Source organism: Mirounga angustirostris, unplaced genomic scaffold, assembly GCF_029215605.1.
Source record: "Mirounga angustirostris isolate CCGP_5_RB_7025 unplaced genomic scaffold, mMirAng1.0.hap1 SCAF_1, whole genome shotgun sequence".
In the NCBI taxonomy this organism is placed as follows: Eukaryota; Metazoa; Chordata; class Mammalia; order Carnivora; family Phocidae; genus Mirounga; species Mirounga angustirostris.
In genome coordinates this window covers 74,139,224-74,158,254 of record NW_026991709.1, presented here as the reverse complement: position 1 = coordinate 74,158,254, position 19,031 = coordinate 74,139,224, and the positions used below count along the sequence as shown (strand labels likewise).

The following is a 19,031-nucleotide window of genomic DNA, read 5'->3' as shown; positions in this document are numbered from 1 at the left end:
CGTCGCCGTGGTCGGTGCCCCTTTCCAGGGGCCCGCGCCCGGAGGGACGAGGACGGGGTCCCGAGCCGGCCCTGGCGCTCTAGGTCTGGCGGTGAGCCCGCGGCGCCCTCCCGCCTCAGTGTCCCCGCCGTGCAAGGCTTCGGGGCGCCGAGAAGGGCTCCGCGGGGCCCGGCCGAGCTAGCCCGGAAGGGAGCGCTCCCGCGGGCTGCGCGCCTGCTGAGGGCGACTCCGGCGTGGGAATCCGGCGGAAGAGAAGCGCCCGCAGGAAGGGCTGGACCCAGGAGGCTGCGGAGCGTCAGAAGCGACTCCAGGGAACCGGGTAGGGAGGGAGTCGGGGGTGGGGGGGCTGGGGAGGCGGGGATGTGGAATAAAGAAAGCTCTTGGGTGCGGGCCAAGAGAGCGAAGGTGTGCCTAGGCGCAGCGCCGATGTGGGAGTCTGGACACCTGGATTTTCTGATCAGGGCTCTGTGACCTTGGGTAAGTCACATACCACTCTCGGCTCAGAGCCGGGAAGAGGGTGTGGAATAGAGAACTAGCAACTTCCTGATTGTCTCCTTGGCTTCCAGTCTCCTGAAAAAGCTTAGCACAGGTGCAGTGCGGAGGCAGGGGCTGCGAGGGGCGAGGGGGCTGCGAGGGGCGAGGGGGCTGGGGCCGGGGGCGGAGGGGGTAAAGGGAGGCCAGAAGGAAGGGAAGGCCGCAGGTGGGGACGGAGAGGCAGGTGAGGCGGGAAATCTGAAAACAAAAGCACTTTGTTCTGGTGTGATATTCTGGCAGGTTGTTTCTGCCAACTGGCCCCAAAGATGACCAGTGAGCTTCCCTGTGGGTTTACAGGTCTCGATTTTTTTCTTCTGTCAGCAGCCTTTTTGGCTTTGTTTTGTTTGTTTGTGTATTCATTATCAGAGGCCACCAATGCCCTTTTGGAAGACTTGTGATTGAAGCATACAAAGAATGCTGACTATGGGACCAGACTCCACTCTATCTGGAATCTTAGGGCAAGAAGAGACCTTAGAGGACAGCGATACAGCAAGTGGTTAAAAGCATAAATGCTGGAGACAGCAGCCCATGTTCAAATTCCCACTAGCTGTGTGACCTTGAACAAATTATTTAACCTCTCTGTGCCTCAATTTCCTCATCAATAAGAGAGTTAATAATAGCACCTACCTTGTTGAAGATTAAAAAAAAAGAAAACTTGATATAAAGTAAGTGCTATAATAGTGCTGGAATTATTATTACTTAGCCCCCGACCTGTAGGGTTTTTGATAACTTTCACTTTTCAACGAACACCAGTGTGCATACCAATGTGAGCATTTCTGCTTGAATGGTTCAGGTAATAGAGAACAACCAGCTCCCCAGATAGTTCATTGCACAAATCCTGTTAGAAGGTTTACCCTGACATTGAGCCAAAAACTTAAATTCATTTTCTTCCACCCATTGCCCCAAGGCCACTAGCTAGTTACCTCCTGCAAAGGAGTGAAAATGGTTTTCATCATCCCTTTCTTCTTTCCCTTCTCTAGGCTAAACCTTCACAGTTCCTGTGATGTTCCCTAAAGGTTGAAGCTTAAGGTTGAGGTTCCTTGGAGAAATACTCATTCAGAAGTCTCTTCCTTTTTCTTCTCAAAGATAGTAGAAGAAAGCCAGATAATCTGGAGGGCCTTTTGAGCCCACAGCCACTGCTGGCTCCACATTCTCTAAACTCTTTTCAGAATTGAGCTCCAGGCAAAGTTATTTGGAGTGGTTCTAAGACTCAAGGAGATATATTCAGGCCTTCCTTCTAGTCACCTCTAAGCCCTGTTGTTCAGTGGGATCACCGAAGCTCTGTGGACTCCCAGGTCCTTGATGATCTTGCTAAAGCCACGGAACTGTGATCACTGGGGAGGTTCTGAGGCCCAGGCAACCTGGGCTGTGGCCTTTGTCTTTCCAGTTTCTTCGGGAATTAGTGAGAAACTTGGCTCATCTGGGGATTCTGCCCATAGAAATTCCCCGTGGAGGGAGAGGCAATTAGCAAAAGGAAAACATCTAAAAATAGCTCTTCATGCTGCAAGTAGAGGCAGAGAGTTTTCCGGTAGAGCTCTCCTGTTCTGGAACCCAGTGCCTAGAGTGGTTTCTTTACTTTGACAGAAATGCTATTCCTTGAAATGTAGCAAAGGAATAGGATAAGGCTTTGGTTCCCACAAGGAACTTGAGCAGAGTGAGCAGGTTCATGTGTGATTTTAAAACACACATGACCTCTGGAACAGCAATTTTCATATTTATTATGAGGCTCTCTACCTTCCTGGCAAAGCCATTGCAAGGATTCTGTGACGTAAAACATATGAAAGTGCTTTGGATATTTTATCATCTTTGTAAGACCAGGTTCTATCATCAAATGCCCTGGGTTCTAGGTGCTCCTTAATGGTCTAACATAGTGGCTCTTCTATTTGATTATGGGAAGAGTTTACTTGTGAATCTTCCCTCTCCTCAGTAGAATTGCAAACTCTTAGAAAGCAAGACAGGAAAGCCAACTCTGTTACAATTAATATTCAAATGGCCTGGGGCTATCTTGTTTAAATGGCAGTCACAGTGATTCTTACTGTGAAGCATATTCATCACAAAGAAAATGGATCATCACAGTATTTGGAAAAAAACAAACTTGGGATTGGGTTTATAGATTTTTCATCTATTACAGAACTCTCAGATGAGCTCAGATGAAACCAAAGAAAGCATGTAACATTTTAATGCAAAATATTTTCCTATTATATATTATGGACATTGATCAAAGTAGGTATAAAAGGGAATGGATCACTAGGGTTTTATCACTGAGACTTAGTTTTTAAAAAAATTAAGTTTCTTCCCCTTATAAGGACTTTGATGTACATACTTGTTAAAGCAACTCCTAAGGTGAAATCAAGTTCCAGTTAGGCACATAGATATAGTCTTCCTAATGTATCTTGGGAAGTACTTAAGGAGAACTCATTTCTACAAGTACCATAACATCCCAAAACAGGACAAAACAAAACAAAGAGTAGCCAGGAGCACAATGGATGGTAGGAAAGTGGCACATTTTAGGGTAAGGAAACCTGTTAAATTTTCTGCTATGTATTATTACACAAGCCCAAATCAAATTTTACTTGCAATTATATTTTTATTTTAAATTCAAGATATATTATTACACAATGACCAAATTTTAAATTATGTTATCTTCTTCTACTAAGATTCTTAAAGTTAGGCATTCTTTCTATTTTCTTATTGACTTTGGGCCAACTCTGGCAAGTGACTCACCACAAAATGAAACAATTCACCACTTTCTGAGAAGGATTGGAAAATCTGATACATAATGATAGGTGAACTTGTTTAAATTCTTAGTATCTAAATTTTTCCTTTTTGTAGTTATTTACTCACAGTTTGTAGGAGTTCATAATTGTATGAGGTAGTTCTGAGATTTTTAAGTGGTGATCTATCTGAGATACTTTTTCTTCATATTAAGTAGGAATCTATTGACTCTTGGCATCAGCTGTGTAATTAATCAGTATATTTATCCTCTTGGAAGCCTACCTTCAATCAGTAATAACATATTCAGAATTTTGCCGGGCCCCAAAATTTTAATGAGTATATTAATGGCAAAATGTCTTTTGAATGGAAAGCAATTTTATTTTCACAGAAAAACCAACACAAAAAAGTAAAAGATAAAGACCCGTATAGATAGCTAACATAGTATCTTTGTTCTATGTTCTATGTACAGTCCACTAACTGTCAGGGTAAAAACCAGGCCTGTATCTCATGTCTTAGAAATATCTTCAAACCCAATTTTGATAAGCAACACCATAGACTAAATGTTTTCATCCCCACCCCCTAAATTCATATGTTGAAATCTAACCCCCAAGGTATTGGGAAATGGAAGGTTTGGGGAGGCTTTACCCTCATGCATGGGATTAAGGCTTTATAAAATAGACCTTGGGGAGCTCCCTCTCCCCTTTCACCAGGTGAGGGCATAGTTAGAAGACAGCCATCTGTGAGCTAGGATGTAGGGCTTCACCAGACAGCAGATATGGTGGTGACCTTGCCAGCTTGTGAGAAATAAATGTTTGTCATATAAGCCACCTAGTATATGGTATTTTCTTGTTAGAACCAACCTTATTAGATAATGTGGCAAAACCAGTCACTAGCAGCTAGCTTACCTAATTAATGACATACATCATCCAAATAACTTTTAACTATTTTTACAAGATCACATACATTTGGTTTTTATTTGTATTATCTTCTTCCTCTTGCTCTTTTTTTATTTCTTCTCCAAACTTTGATTTTGAAATAAATTTAGACTTCTAAAAAAGTTGCAAAATAGTTGAGTTCCTGTATACTCTTCACCCAACTTCTTTTAATGTTAATAACTCACATAACCAGTGTACAATTATCACAGCTAGTAAACTCACACTGGTACCATACTATTAAATAAACTGCAAAATTTTGAAATTTCACCAGGTGCTTTGTTTTGTTTTTCCTTAATACCCTTTTTCTGTTCCAGGATCCAACTTGGATCCACTTTGCATTTAATGTGTCTTCTTAGTCTCCTTCCATTTATGACAGTCTCTCAGCCTCTTCTTGCCTTTCAGGACTTTGACACTTCTAATTAATATTATACAAATATTTTGTGGAATTTCATTCAGTTTGGGTTTGACTGATACTTCCTAATGATTCCTATAAGGCTATTCATTTTGGCAAGAAAGCCACATTAACCATGTTCTTTCCTTCTTAGTGCATTGTTACGTGATGTCAACTAATGATACAGTATTGATGACTTGGTTAAGGTAGTGGCTGCTAAGTTTCTATACTATAAAGTTACTTTTTTTTCATTTATGCTTGATAAATCTCTTCTTGGGGGGGGAGGGGCAGAAAGAGAGAGAGAGAATCTTAAGCAGGCTCCACACCCAACAAGGAGTCCGTCTGACTCGGGGCTCAATCTCACAACCCTGAGATGATGACCTGAGCCGAAATCAAGAGTGGGATGCTTAACCAACTGATCCACCCAGGTGTCACTAGTTGATAAATCTCTTGAGAAGAAACTTTGAGGCTATGTTAGTATCCTCTTTCTCCTCACACTTTCATCCATTGATTTTAGCATCATTTGGTAGATCTTGCTTGTAGCAATTATCATTGTGCTGTTTTCCTATTAGTGACTTTGTATTTTCCTCATTCCTACTATAATGGGAATTCTTCTACAGGAGTTGTACCTTCTCCTCCACTTATTTATTTATTCCATTACTTATTTATATCAGTGTGGCCTCACGGATATTTATTCTATGGGTCATAATCCAATACCATCATTATTTTGTGCCTCAAATTGTCCCAGCTTTAGCCATTGGGAGGTCCTTCTGGTTGGCTCTTGTGTCCTTTTGTTGAACAATTCCTTAATTTTATGGCACCACAAGATGTTCCAGGTTTATCTTTTACTTTTCCTGCCCCAGCTCTGGAATCAACTAATTTTCTAATGAGTCCTAGTTCTTCTTATTGGAGAATAGTATTTAGGGACCAAAATCTGGGTGGTAAATGTGCTATTGTTACTGGCATGTCATTGCTCCCAGGCTCTCTTGGTGGAAAGAGCTAGGAAATATATGTATGTACAAACCCACACATACTCATACATCCTATTTGTTGAAATATCTACCTCTCTCTATAAATGAATGGAGATATCTATATGTATCTATATGTGGACATATTTATATGTAGGTGGATCTATATGTTGTTATATAATAGGTAGATATCTACAGATAGGTATAGAAATAGGACAGAGAGAGAGATAGAAATAACAATCACTAATACCTATGATTCCAATCAAACACAAGTTTTGTTTTAGTCTTTGCCCTTTCCTTATTAGTAATTTCTTTTTCTAACCATGAAAAACCTGGCTTTTATTATTTATAATATATTCACTTATTTATTCAATCCTAGAATACACTTAAAGTGGTTATAGAATTCCTAACCAATACTTGGTGAGAAATGGATCATAACCAGAGTACAGTATTTATGTACAGTTGTTTTTGTCTTTAACCTTACAGTATCCAGTCAAAATATTATTTTCATACAAATCAAAACCACAATGAGATACCACCTTACACTGGTCAGAATGGCTAAAACTAACTCAGGAAACAACAGATGTTGGCAAGGATGCAGAGAAAGGGAAACCCTCTTACATAGTTGGTGGGAATGCAAACTGGTGCAGCCACTCTGGAAAACAGTATGGAAGTTCCTCAAAAAGTTAAAAATAGAACTACCCTATGTCTCAGCTATTGCACTACTAGGTATTTATCCAAAAAATACAAAAATAGTGATTCAGAGGGGCACATGTGCCCCAATGTTTATAGCAGCAATGTCTGCAATAGTGAAAATATGGAAAGAGCCCAGATGTCCATCGACAGATTAATGGATCAAGAAGATGTGGTATATATATATACAATGGAATATCACTCCACCATCAAAAAGAATGAAATCTTGCCATTTGCAATAACATGGATGGAACTAGAGGGTATTATGATAAATGAAATAAGTCAGTCAGGGAAAGACAAATACCATATGATTTCACTCATATGTGGAATTTAAGAAACAAAACAGATGAATATAGGGGAAGGGAAGGAAAAATAAAATAAGATAAAAACAGAGAGGGAGGCAAACCATAAGAGATTCTTAACTATAGGGAACAAACTGAGGGTTGCTGGAGGGGAGGAAGTGGGGGGATGGGGTAATTGGGTGATGGGCATTAAGAAGGGCACTTGATGTAATGAGTACTGGGTGTTATATGCAACTGATGAATCATTAAATTCTACCCCTGAAACTAATAATACACTATATGATAACTAAATTGAGTTAAATTTAAAAATTTTTAAAAAACAGCCCCATTAAAAAAATAATGTTGTAATAACATCATATGCCAACAGATGGTGACTACACTTACCTTGGTGAGGACTGTGTAATGTATAGAATTGTTGAATCACTATGTTGTACACCTGGAAGTAATATAATATTGTGTGTCAACTACACTTCAACTAAAAAAAGAAAAAAAAAAAGACTTGAGGGAAACATGTCGGACAGCAAATAGGAGAGATCTCTGCACATTTGCAATAAATGTAATTTTTACTTTCTGCTTTGTGATTGTATTTTTCTGGTTTTCTTCAAGGAGAATGTTTTTGTTTTCAGGAAGAAAAGTATTTTAGTTGGTTTACTTTAAAAAAGATAAACAACTTTCATACATTAAAAAAAATTATTTCCCAAAGTGACGTAGGTTAGTTCTTTTATTCCTCATCCTTTTCAGTATGGATTAGTCATTCATTTATAATCCATTTAGGTTCATTTGTTATTGCTTGTATTCCATGCTGGCTGATTTTAATTACTTAATCAAAATTAATTAACTTTAATTATTTCTTTCTTATTTGAATATGTAAACATTGGTATGGTTCTAAGAGCCAAAACTTTACCAAAAAAGTATGCTCCAATATGTGTCACTCTCTCATCCCTCTCCTGTCCTGTCCTGTTCTCATTCCCCATTCTTTCCACTCCTTTCCCACCCATCCCCTATAGGTAACTGGTCCCTTTAATTTCTGGTTTATCTTCTCTATGCTTTTGCACAACTGAGCAGATACTTTCATATATAGTGACCTTTAGATTATTTCTAACATTTTGCTATTACAAACAGTACTGCAATAAATATGTGCATATGTCCATATTGTTGGAGGGTAGAGTCTTGTTAACAATGTGATTTTTTTTTTTAGTTTTTATTTAAATTCCAGTTAGTTAACATACAGTGTAATATTAGTTTCAGGTATACAATTTAGTGATTCAGCACTTCCATACATCACCCAGTGCTCATCACAAGTGCCCTCCTTATTCCCCATCACCTATTTAACCCATCCTCCCACCCACCTTCCTCTGGTAATCATCAGTTTGTCCTCTATGGTTAAGAGTTTGTTTCTTGGTTTTCCTCTCTCCTTTTTCCCATGATCATTTGTTTGCAACAATATGATTCTTAGGAATGGGAATGCTCAGTCAAAAAGTAAGTGTATAGGTAGTTTTGTTTGGTATTGCCAAGTTTCCCTTCAAAAGGCTTTCATGAATTTGAATTCCTACCAGCGATATATGAGAGTGCCAGTTTCCCCACAGCCTCATCAACAGAATGCATTGTCCTCCTTTTTTTCTTTTTGTCAGTTTGTTTGCAATGTTGTCTTAATTTGCATGTCTCTAATTATGAGGATGTTGGAACTTTTTTTTTTGAGAGCTTATATTTTTGTGAGGAATTGCCTGTTCTGGTTATTTTCCCATTTTTCTATTGCAAAAAAAACCCCACTTTTCAAAGACCAATATTTACTACCAGGGAGGGCACTGAAATTAAACTAATTATATTAAATTAAAGTTTTTAAAAATGTTGAAAAACATGATGAGGTAGGAATTCAGAACAAGGTCATTGTCATTGGGAAAACAGGGTAAAGTTTCCAGACAACTTTTAATCCATTCATTCACTCATCCATCCATCCTCCCCACAAATATTTAGAAACTAAAATTAACTCCCAGCCCTAAAAAGCTAGTAAAGGAAGGGAGATATATAAAACATAAGTATAACATAGCTTTGCAATAGTGGTAGCACTGCAGATTTCAGTAAAGTTACAAAGAAGGGATAGTTCATTCTGTCTTCTGAAGGTAAGAAGTAAGCAGTTAGAAAAACCTTCATATAGATTAAGAAACTTGAGCTGAACTGAAGGAGATAACTCTCATTGAAATACAATGTCCAATGCTTAATAAATGCTGCTACTTTACTTTCTAGCCACACTGAATAGGTACCACCTCCACTAAAGAACAGACTCTGCTTGGAAAAGGACAACACCCAGAATTCAGACTCTATTTACCTCCACCCCTGGCCTATGTCCCATCACATCACTGTTAGTTACAGGGCACTTTCCATAGATACATCTTGTCTTACCAGACTCAACAGGCCATGAACAATATTACTTTTGCAGTACTTTTCTGATAAAACCAGCTGAGATCAGATTAATGATTAAGACTTCCAGGTATTTTCCCCCAAACTTCCCACCAGCGTTGGTGGTATAGTGGTTAGCATAGCTGCCTTCCAAACTTCCCACCCACAGAACCCATCTTCAAATAAATAATACTTCAAGATTTGCTGCTACAATCAGACATTTTCCATTTTCTTCTAACAACTCTTTAACAAGTTGTTTTGAATAAATGCAGAATTTGTCATTTATAAGAAAACTTTAAAGATGAGCTATCTGAGTCACAGAGAAGGAAAATATTCCTACCTTATAGCCAAGTATGAGTTGTTTATTGTGAGAATCAGTCAATCCAAGATAATTAATACTGGGAAATTTCAAGAAAGTACCGTTTGCTTATTAATCAAAACTCAATACCAAAACAAGGGTACAGTTCCAAATGGGTATTCTCACTCCCATCACCTGAACACTTCTCTAAACCTAAAAATCCCACACATTCTTTCAGACCCACCACAAATGCCACAGTGTTCTCTCAGGGAAATTTTTCCTGAACACTATAGTTCCTCTACCATAAAATTTACTTTATTTTGCCTCCACATATATATCTTCTCTAAGAGATTATGAGCCCCTTTATCTATAAATGTAGGTATCTATAACTTTCATTTTTTAATATCTTTAATACCTAAAATATGTAATAAATAATTTATTTACTACATATTTATTGAATGAAATTAATATTAAATATTAATGTCTATTAAATATTGATGAAGTAAAATAAAAAGGGGATGGTTTTTATGGATTTTCCATCTGGGAAAACTGTACATTAAATTAAATTAAAACACAGTACCCCACAAAGAATTTAGAGTAAGGTTATGAACTATACATGAGATTTAATTCAATTTTAAACATGTGAAAAGTCACATAATTCACTCATAATAAGACAACTACAAAATATATCAATAAAGTACCATTCAATTATTCAAATTTCAAGGATGAAAATGTTTGCTAACCCAATGTACTAGAGAGAATGTAAAGGAAATGAAAATTTTAAATTCTTGCTAAGAGTACACATTGATTGCCTTGATGGATGGCCATTTGTCTCTATCTTTTGAAATTTAAAAAAGCCACTTCTCCCAAATACCTTTTCTAGATATTAACTTCCAGATAGAGTTGCACAGGGTACAACCAGTGACAACCACACAAGGTACCAATACAACACTGTTGCTAATGCTATTTGATATTAATGATACTAATCCATCAATAGGGAACTAATTCAATTCGGCACAGCCCTACAAAGGAAAGTTCTGCAATTTAAAAAAATGCAGCATATAATGTATTATTTGTTTCAGAGGTACAGATCTGTGATACAACAGAAGAAGAAGAAGATAACAGGAGGGGAAGAATGAAGGGGGGGAAATCGGAGGGGGAGACGAACCATGAGAGACAATGGACTCTGAAAAACAAACTGAGAGTTCTAGAGGGGAGGGGGGTGGGAGGATGGGTTAGCCTGGTGGTGGGTATTGAGGAGGGCACATTCTGCATGGAGCACTGGGTGTTATGCGCAAACAATGAATCATGGAACACTACATCAAAAACTAATGATGTAATGTATGGTGATTAACATAACATAAAAAATAATAAAATAAAATGTTTTAAATAAAAAAAATGTAGCAACTCCATATGTATTAAAATGGGCAGATCTTTGAAATTTATTACTAAATTTAACAAACATATAAAAGAATATTAGAGTATTCTACAATTTGTGTGGTAGAGAAAAAATGTGCATACATGTATGTTTATAAACTCATGGACCCTTCCTGAAAGAGGATACAAGAAACTGGCATCAGCTATAGTGTTAGGGAGGAAGATTAGGATGCTGGTAACAGGGGAGAGAGGGAGACTGCAGTTTATTTTGTACTTCTAAAACTTGGTATTACTTGTATACATTACCTCTTCAAAATAAATAATATATTAAATAAAGTTAAATATATAAATTTTGCTTTGATTAAAAGATTATTTATTACTGGGGCACCTGGGTGGCTCAGTCGTTAAGCGTCTACCTTCGGCTCAGGTCATGGTCCCAGGGTCCTGGGATCAAGCTCCACATCGGGCTCCCTGCTCAGTGGGAAGCCTGCTTCTCCCTCTCGACTCATGCTGCTTGTGTTCCCTCTCTCCCTGTGTCTCTCTCTGTCAAATAAATAAATAAAATCTTTAAAAAATTATTTATTACTAACCCTGATTAAAATACAAAAATACAAACTGAGGGAGATACACTAAAACTAGAAAGGTCATTTCCAAATCACTAATGCGTCAGATGCCCAGAGTCAGAAGACTTAAATCAGAATCATTCCTTCTCAGTGCCTACCAATAGAATGCTGGTACCAAAAAGAGTTTAGATATCCATGAGCCTTATCCTCTAAGATAAAGCAGTACATGAGATAAAAAATAAGAAAAGCCAAAGTACCATAAATCTGAGATATTATTCTTATTCTTATTTTAAATTTATGGACCCATGTTTTAAAATGAGGTCTTGGGAAAAAAATAGTTATTACACTATAATTGATATAAGCTGTATTTGATTTCTTCATGCCCTTGTGAAATTTCAACAATCTTGAGTCTTAAGGACACCAAAACAATAATAGAGACCCCCATTAACTCCAGCAGTACTCACCCAACACCTTTTAGTTTTCACATTAACTATCCCTTCCAATTAAAAATCTCATTAAATTTTATAGTAGATATTAAGTCTACCTGCTACATGAGTAAAAAAATTCATTTCTGGGGCACCTGGGTGGCTCAGTTGGTTAAGCGTCTGCCTTCAGCTCAGGTCATGATGCCAGGGTCCTGGGATCGAGCCCCGCATTGGGCTCCCGGTCAGCAGGGAGCCTGCTTCTTCCTCTCCTTCTGCCCCTCCCCCTGCTTGTGTTCTCTCTCTCTGTGTCTCAAATAAATGAATAAATCTTTTTAAAAATCCATTTCTATTCTACATACATTTATTGAGCATATACTTCATATTGTAAAGATAACTACTGCCCGCAGTGACCTCACTAGTGGGCATGGAGAAGAACAGATAGCCATACAGATAATATTGATACGGATAGTGGCCTGTGGAAACTACAAAGACAATGTAGTGACATCTGTCAAGAAGAGAGTTCTTCCGGAAGACAGAGAGGAAAAAGAAATTAATTTGTGGAATGACTTCATTTAGGGTTTAAGGGAATAAAATTTCAATGTAAGTGGTGATAGATGATAGGTTTTATCCAGCCCCATCCTGTAACAGAAAAGAAGACAAAAACAGGACAGGGCGCCTGGGTGGCTCAGATGGTTGAACGTCTGCCTTCGGCTCAGGTCATGATCCCCGGGTCCTGGGATCGAGCCCCGCATCGGGCTCCTGGCTCAGCGAGGAGTCTGCTTCTTCCTCTCCCTCTGCCTCTCCCACTGCTCATGCTCTCTCTCTCTCTGTATCTCTGTGTCTCAAATGAATAAATAAAATCTTTAAAAAACAAACAAACAAACAAAAAAAAAAACAGGACAGTGGTTTTGCCTAAAGTCACATGACTCCCAGGAACAGAGCTGTGATAACTCAGGACACTGCCTCCCAGTCCAATATTCTTTACAAAACACTGTGCTGTGGATCCTGGGTATGGTAGTGTAACAATCAAACCATTTATAAAATATGTAGAAATGATTTCAGGGCAATTTTCCCTTCTTTGGAAATTGATTTTTCTTTCTTCAAATTGTCTGCTTTCCAGAAGTCAAGGGCAGCCATTCATTTAAAGGACCTGACAACAGTAAAAATAAGGATTGCCTTTATAGCAAACCCACAAGGTTTTTACTACTGTCAACCTCCAGAAAAGGGCATGAGAGAGAGACTTAGCTCAAGGCTGACTCCCATAATCGTGAGTTTTCACCTGATACAAGTAGTCATGGATCTGTGGTCAGGTGTGCGGGAGGAGACAAAAGCTAACTAGAGCCATTGCCTAGAGTCATACTGCAGATTTGATGAATATGTGGTAATTTGGAGAATGAATATTTTAGCCCCCCTTAAGCTGCTTTTTATACACACAAATATATCCACAAATATACCCACAAATATACATATGCGTATCTTTGTGCCTATGCAGAAAACAATTTAAGGCCAAGAATACCATTTCCACATTCCAGGTAAGAGTCTCATACAGAATTTTCCAAATCCCACTTGACTGTGCATTATTTTTCTATCCTTTCATTCTCCCCTTCCTTAAACTGGCAAACATCTTCAAGAGGAGTCTACATGTACTATCTCCACTTTATCATTTTTTTATCCTTCCCTGAACCAGCTGAATGCTGCCTTTTGCCCACATAACCCCACTTATGTTCTTATAAAGTCACCATAAACTAGGCTATTCCAGATTCAATGGACACGTTTTGTCCTAATTATACCTAAAACTGTAATTATATGTGTGAAAATGATTGATCACTATGTCATGAAACTCTTCCTCCTTTTCTTCAGAAACACCACTTTCCTCTTGGTTTTTCTTTTGCTTCTCTATTTAACTTCAGTTTTCTTTCTGCCCAATCCCCTGGTGTTACTGTTTCCCAGGGTTGCAGCTTCTAATCTTTCCCTCTCTTTACTTTTCTTTGGCAAATCTTACGGACTACATTTCTTGATGACTCTTGTGTGTATATGTGAGTCTCCTAACAAGATCCCTCCGTAGCCTTCTTACATATTTCTAAGCTTTCCTGGAATGCTCCACTTAAATGTCACAGGTACTTCCAAAAAAAACAAATTCATGACTAGACATATCTCTTTCTCCCAACCTGTTAAGCTCCACATTTTCATAAAAGACTACATCTTCTATACAGCTTCCAAATTCAAACACCTGTGAGCCAGCCTAGACTCCTCTTGCTAACCCATCTCCAATCAACCAGAGACTGTTAGACATACTGTTTCCTTAACAGCTTTCACATCCATCCCTTTTGTTTCTGCCTTCTTTTAGGCCCTCATCCTTTCCTGCCTGATTATTATAACACACTTATGAAAGACAGTCCAGCTATCTTCAATTCAGCCTCCACACTGCCAAAATAATCACACAAAACTCAAACCCCTGAAGGATTTTGCTCTCTAGAAACTTTTCATAACATTCAAGATAAAGTCAACAATTTAAGTTTAGTCCAAAGATGCCTGACAATGTGTCTTACCTTCCATCTCTCTATGTGAACCTAACTCCATTCATATCCATGAGGCATGTGGTTTCACATGTGTATGTCTTTGCACATGCTGTTCCCCTTGCCTGGATATCCTGTCTTCTTTTTTCTCCCAGTGAATACAAATCCATCCTTCAAATATTGGGTCCAGTGTCACCTCCACCAAGAACCTTTCCCTAACTAGGTTAGATACTCCTCTTTGAAGCTCACCTATGCATATTTCTTAGCATGGAACATTCCCATACTTACCTCTGATTCATATTATATATAGTCTTTATGTCTGATAGAGTTACAAGGGAACCAAAGTACTGTTGAAAATTCAGCCAAATAATCACACAAACAGTTGCAACTGCGGTAAGTGGAAAAAGGAGAGAAGTGCACGGTGCTATAGTGTCTAAAGTAGGGGTGGGGATTAATCTAGTTGGAAGAACCAGGAGAAGTTGAGGAACTTATCACATCCTGCCTTGTATCACAGTTGGTCATATGATTTATATTTATCTCATCTCCCTCCCTCTCCCCCTCTCTCTCTCTCTCTCTCACACACACACACACACACACACTTTATTCCCTTTCATGGCAATTCTGAGGTTCATTCATCATGAAATACCACCACTACCTCCTCCATACACAGACGCTGTTTAAACATAGGAAATGGCCAACAAATAGCTACTGAATTAACGAGCTACAGAATAGTTCTAAGATTCTGCTTCTTTCAAAATTGAGTTAACCACAAAATTCATCTGCAGATAATCCTTAATCAAATGTATTAGAACCACACATGGCTGTTTTATACAAAAGCAACACCTATTGTGTCTTTCCTGAAAATCAATGACACACATGCCAGATGGTTTCAGGTATGCTAAAAATAAAGGTCTTGACAGTAGCAGAAAGAAATTCAAGCCAGGAGAAAAGAAGTGTTTTGAACTCTTCCCCTGACCAGTCTAGCATAATGATCCCGGAAGACAAGCAGACAAAGACCTAGGAGAAGAGGTTTCCATAGTACCAACCTGAAAGGTTTCCTGCTTCCTGACTTTGCAATTGTTTCCATTTCTGGTTTGATAGTTTAATTATCAAACAAAGGAAGGACCTTTATGCAAGTGTACACAGTAAGTATCCAATTGTACGGGTATGTAAATCATTGGGATAAAGCTTCCGGGAGCTAGCACCAGGCAACCTTCTTCAGCATCGTGGGCTGATGTAAGTTTTCCATTCGGATTCAAATGTTGGTTTCATTTTAGATCTATATTTTCTTTTGACCATTTCCTCTCACTTGGTGGAAAGCTCAGTGGTTAAGATCTGTGCTTTCAAATCAAACTAGACCTGGGTTTACTTCTTAACCGTGACACTTAATAGGTGACTTCACTTCTCCAAACTTCAATTTTTCTTGTTTGTGCAATGGTGTGGGTACTAACAACTACTTAACAGGATTGTTGTCAAAATTAAATGAAATGGAGTATCTCAATAGAGTGCTTGCCAGAGAGTAAGTGCTAAATTCATGGTAGTAATGATGATAGTGGCAGGGAGGGGGGCGGATTTATTGACATTGATAACTTTGGGGAAAGTCTTCCATTAATAATCCTTTTCATACATAAAGATATATTTAACAACAGCAACATCAATCGTTATGTTAAATTATTTTATAACTTCTCTCTTTCATCTATAAAAATAACTAGGAACCATTTTTGTTTGACGAAAGAATCTAAGAAAATTGGATTTTTAGAAGAAAGATTTTGAAGATTTTCTCTTCATCAAAACTGGGCAAGAAGTGACTGCTAATGGGTATGGAGTTTTTTGGGGGGCTGAAAATGTTCTGGAACTGGTGGTGATGATTGCACAGCTTTGTGAATATACAAAAACCATTCAACTGCATACGTTAAAAGGGTGAATTTTATGACATATGAATTGTATCTCAATTCAACTTTTAAAACTTCTGTAAGAAAAATAATTGGGCTTTAGTAAAATGGTGTACAACCAAAAATTGGTTTAGATAGTGATTTCTTCTTTTTCTCTTTCCATTTTACTTGCCTTTCCTATTTGGATGGAGTCATCTCCAGGTCTTAATATTATGATTGTCCAACTCTCAGGTGACATCATAGGAAATATATAGAACTTTAGAGCTGTACATTCCTGAGTTCAAATCCCGGTGTTACTAGTTATTAGCTGTATGTGTTCATGAATGAATTTCTTAACTTCTTTGAGTTTCATTTTTCTCGTTTGCAAAATGATGCTACTGACCAGCCTTGGAGAATTGTTGTGGCAATAAAATATGGGGAAAAAAGGAAAAGGAAATGTTTCATGCAGAGTTTAGCACTTATAGATTCCCCACAAATAAGTTTTTTTTTTTTCTGTATTGAAGTATAGTTGACATACAATATTATCTTAGGCGTACAGCATAGTCATTGCACAATTATATACACTATGAAATTCTCACCCTAAGTGTAGTCACCCTCTGACACCACACAACATTATTACAATATTATAGACTATATTCCCTATGCTGTACTCTTTATCATGATGACTTATGGTATAACTGGAACTTTGTACCTCTTAATCCCCTTAAAGAATTTCTTGTCTCCTTTTTCCCAAGATCTGTGGTCCACTTACCAAGGACTAGGACATTTTTAAGAGAGCCGTCTTTAAAAAAAAAAAAAAAAAAAAAAGTCAGGACATGGTATAAATCACCCACTGGCCATTCCTGTACTTAAAATTTATAATCTGTAAATGCAAATGGAAATATCATTCTTAAAGTCGGATTCTAAAACTTTCAGGTTATTAACAATGTTTGGGATTCTTACATTTGGAAAGAAAGGATATGAAGATAGAATTTGGAAAATCGTCTCTCTTTCATTTTCTACCACATGCCTGATGCCGTCACTGACACCTCGAGCTGAGGAATCTAAGTAGCTTTTGCTTGGGAGGACGTGTTAGCATGATGCCTGCTTGTTTGGAGAGTGTTGTTGGTTTGTTTGTACTTGGTTTTGAATCCAAGTAAATTACCTAGACACTCACCATTAGGGCTACATTCCAGAATAGCTGGTACTAAGATCATGCCTCAGTCATTTTATTAGTTATAGGTTCCACTATCAAAAAGGCCAATATTGGAGGTAAAAACAACAACAACAAAAACAGCCTGCACTAGGATTTCAATTAAAATTACTTGAATTTAAAAATAAAGTTTATTAACTGATTTTAAAAATAAATACATGTGGGGGCACCTGAGTGGCTCAGTTGTTAAGTGTCTGCCTTCGGCTCAGGTCATGATCCCAGGGTCCTGGGATCGAGCCCCGCATCGGGCTCCCTGCTCCGCGGGAAGCCTGCTTCTCCCCCTCCCACTCCCCCTGCTTGTGTTCCCTCTCTTGCTGTGTCTCTCTCTATCAAATAAATAAATAAAATCTTTAAAAAATACATACATACATACATACATACATACATACATACATACATGTGGGGGAAAAGACCAAAACCATCTACATAAAAATGCAACAGCGGCTATTTCTTGCTGATTTTTTGGTGGTTATTGGAGGTTGAGGGAAGGCAGGGGTGTGCGGATGTTCAATGCATGAACGCCAGTGCGGAAGCTGGACCTCCCGGGCTTCCCCTCCGCTCTCCCACTTGCTGGCATGACCGCTTTGTGCATGTCACCTAACTCTCCTGCTGTCAGCTTCTATTTATATGGAATGGGAACAATAATGACCGCAGGGTAAGGTTTTACCGAGACAACGTACAGAAAGCATGAGGTACAGTGCCTGTGGAACACAAAAACATGCAAGAGCTGTGGTCGTCAATTTCTGTTCCTGAATTTGTGTATTTTTAAATTCCCTACAATTAATGTTGGATACTTTCAAAATCAGAAATAAATACTATTTGTTTTTTAAAATATCAGCATTTTGGGGGCTCAGTCGGTTAAGCATCTGCCTTCAGCTCAGGTCCTACTCCCAGGGTCCTGGGATCAACTCCCGCATCAGGCTTCTTACTCAGCAGGGAGTCTGCTTCTTCTCTCCCTCTGCCTCTCCCCTCTGCTTGTGTGAACTCTCTCTCTCTCCTCTCTCTCTCTCTCTCTGACAAATAAATAAAATCTTTAAAAAACATATCAGCATTTTTATAAGTGATTTTTTTAAAAAAACATAGGAATGCCAAGTCCTCAGACTATCTATAACTCTTGAGGTTACAGTGTCAAAAAATTCTTGTTCCATGGCCCTAGTCCAAGTGCTTCATCCTTGGACTCCAGTGAAAGCTGTAAAATGTTTGTGAACATGCTGTTATCATGCACACTTCAAACGGAGAGATTTTCAGGAAAAGCATAAGCTATGAATTGGATGGAGCTCTTGGATTCCCTGTACAGACCTCTAGGGATTGAAATACCACATGTAGGGAGTGGATTTAGTAATATCCCCAAGGCAGCTACCAAATACCCTGTTGGAAAAGTGTACCAATTCACAGTTTTATTACCTGTATCTACCTCTGTTTCCAACCCCTCAACTGATATTTTTTTTAAATGAAAATAAAATGTATTTTTACTCCTGAGTTCCCATGATCAATTAATACAAGCTTGGGAAAAGTGAGAGACTAACTAACCATCCAGGTATTCCAAGAAAGGAAAACTGAGGTGGGTACATTCCAGAGTCAGTTTTCTAATTCCCAAACTCTTGCTGCCTGTTTCCAATGGCAGTGTTAGGAGTTAGTTGGACAGTTAGGTAGTCAGGGCCGGGGTCCCCAACAAGAAAATATGGAGTCAGGACAGCTAAAATAAAATAGAACTGACATCCTGTTTTGCAGCTTAGAACTGCACTGACATTCTGCTTTGCAGCCTTTGCAGGAATGATTTCTGCAAAATGTCCTAAAATAACACAATTAACCACAAAAGCATTTGTCAGTATC

At 38.4% G+C, this 19,031-nt stretch overlaps 1 protein-coding gene across 1 annotated transcript in view; it reads right to left on the bottom strand.

Moving 5' to 3' along the window:
- FGF12 (fibroblast growth factor 12) overlaps positions 1 to 19,031 on the bottom strand; it is a 576,324-nt gene that overhangs the window by 382,129 nt on the left and 175,164 nt on the right. The window lies entirely within an intron of this gene.